The 2,500-nt window shown below is 50.0% G+C and overlaps 1 pseudogene; it reads right to left on the bottom strand.

Moving 5' to 3' along the window:
* Positions 1 to 2,500, bottom strand: part of LOC143364995 (large subunit ribosomal RNA) — a 7,856-nt pseudogene that overhangs the window by 2,756 nt on the left and 2,600 nt on the right.

Here is a 2,500-nt window from a genome sequence, read left to right as displayed (position 1 = left end):
TTAGAGGCAGTTCATCGAACCGCTCTAGTTCGACTTTGACCTCTTTGATCAGTTTCTTATGTGACTCGTTGCACGAGTCACCTGATCGCTTATTCTTCCGTTTCCTTGTTTTGGGAAAGTCCCATTTGTAGTCCTCTGGACTTATGTCCGAATATGAATCATCCGTGTATTGGTCTGATTCGTCGTCCCAGACAGTAGCAATGTCCCTGTCTGTCTGGGTCGTTTCTTTGTTCACCTTCGTCTTTCCTTCTACTCCTTTCTTCTTCGTTCCTCCTGCCTTCTTCGATTTTGGTTTATGTGTTTTAATTTTAATCATGATTGTTCCCACGAGCTGGGACGAAAGACGGTCGCTCCCCGGGTTACGCCCTTTCCGGGGAGAAGGCTTTTACGCTCAAGATTTCGCCAGGTGTCTTGAGGTTGCGCTAATGGCCGATGGACCCACCGACCGCCCGTGTAAACACGGGACCTCTTTCGCCGCGTTCTCAGCTTAGAGGTTAAGGGTTTGTTCAAGGGGTTCGCCTCCCCGTTAGGCCGACCGGCTAAGGTAAGCCCCCCGTTTCTCCCGTTCTGCAACATACCACCGGATGTATCCGGTGGGTCGTCGCGGCAGAGGGGAGTCTTCCGGGTGAGAGCCGCGGTTATCGCGAACGATAACACACGCATGGGCTCCCTGAGAGCCGCGGTCATCGCAAAGCGATGACTCCGCCAGAACTCTCTTAATGAGAGAGCCGCGGTTGTCGCAGAGCGACAACTCACGCAGAGCTCTCTGAGAGCCGCGGTCCCCGCCATGCGACAACTCCGCAAGAGCTCTCTTCCCAGAGCTGCGGTTGTCGCATGGCGAGAACTCTCGCAGGAACTCTCTTACCAGAGCCCCGTTAGTCACCCGAAGGTGTCCAGGTCCTACCACGTGAAGGAGGGGTTGGTGCGTCAGGGTTATACCATGATATAAGTCCCTGACGCTTATAAGACCCAGTAGATAGGGACAGAGGGAATCTCGTTAATCCATTCATGCGCGTCACTAATTAGATGACGAGGCATTTGGCTATTTTTTTTTTTTTTTTTTTTTTTTTTTAGATGGAGAAATGCGTTACGCACACCAGGTATGCGACGGTACCTGGTAGTGTGGGACTCACCCGTTCGCAGGGCATACCCACTAAAACTCCATCGTATTATGCCTGAGTTGGCAGGCAGCACCAAAGCTGGATCCACCTCTCACATTCATCCTACTCCAGTTCTTGGCAAGGTGTTCGGTTTGACAGACGTTGTCCGGTTAAATCTCCAGAAGCTGTTGAGGCCACCCACGATGACCCTGGTGGAGATGATCTTGAGCTCCTTCTTCTTTAGGATCTTTCTTGACAGAAGATCGTTGGCAGATGATTCACTCCATACGCCGCGGTATGAGAGTGTGGCAGTTGTATACGATACGTGGTCCACTTCGTATCGGCACTTAATGGCACTGTCGAGGTTAGAATATTTGTCGCACTTGGTTTTGTGTGCTTCATTGAGGTCTGTGTGCTCGCTCACGATTTGCACATCGATGACGAGAGCTGTTGCGTCACTAACAGAAATTAGGTCGGGTTTCCTAAGACCTTCGTCAATGTTAAAATGAGGCTCCTCCTCGACTTTTTCAGAACTCCTTTCCAAAGCTCTTTTTAAGTATGCCGCAATGGCGTTATGCCTCTCGATTCGAGCTTTGTGGGTACGATGGCACTGTTGGAGAACATGGTTTAATGTCTCCATTTTGTTGCAGCCAGCTCTACAGTGCCGGTCATTAATTCGACCTCGCGATGTTCTAGACCTCGTTGGCATGGCGTTAATGCGTAGCTTCATTGAGTTGAGGTAGTCTTTACCACTCAAGAAGCGGCTTCCTTCCGTTACCCACTGGTGTTGTGCTGGGACTTTACGCGACTCTCTGAGTCCTTTACCGTCCACTGAGTCGTGGAGTAGCTTCGCCCAGCGATCTTGAAGCTTATCTGTTGTGTCAATGTCAAGACGGTTTTCTGTTAATCTTCTGATCGTTCTCTGTAGTTCAGAAGTGATAAATACGGAAGATGGTTGATCCGTAGCGAATTTTTGTAGTCTTAGCCTTCGATGGAGCGGCATAAGCCATCTCATAGATGGGATGGACAGTCCACCGTCTTTGACATTAGCGTGGAAGTAAGCGTTCGGCACATCGTGCGGTAGGGAGATCCACTTCCTCACCGCCGCCCTGGTCATTGCATCCATCTTCTTAAGCCTACTTAACGTAGTGCTTCCTAGCGTAAGAAGATGGTATAGTCCTGGCAGCACCAGGACTCGTAGGGCAAATAGCCTTTGTTGAGGCTTTAATGGTGCCTTGGTAAGCTTATTGAGAGCTTCCAACAGCGGCCTTAAGAGAGTCATAGTTACTCCCGCCGTTTACCCGCGCTTTTTTGAATTTCTTCACGTTGACATTCAGAGCACTGGGCAGAAATCACATTGCGTCAACACCCGTGGGGGCCATCGCAATGCTTTGTTTTAA

This window comes from Halictus rubicundus, unplaced genomic scaffold, assembly GCF_050948215.1.
Source record: "Halictus rubicundus isolate RS-2024b unplaced genomic scaffold, iyHalRubi1_principal scaffold1212, whole genome shotgun sequence".
Classification (NCBI taxonomy): domain Eukaryota; kingdom Metazoa; phylum Arthropoda; class Insecta; order Hymenoptera; family Halictidae; genus Halictus; species Halictus rubicundus.
Note: the sequence above shows the minus strand (reverse complement) of the source record. Positions and strands in the feature narration are given on the sequence as shown.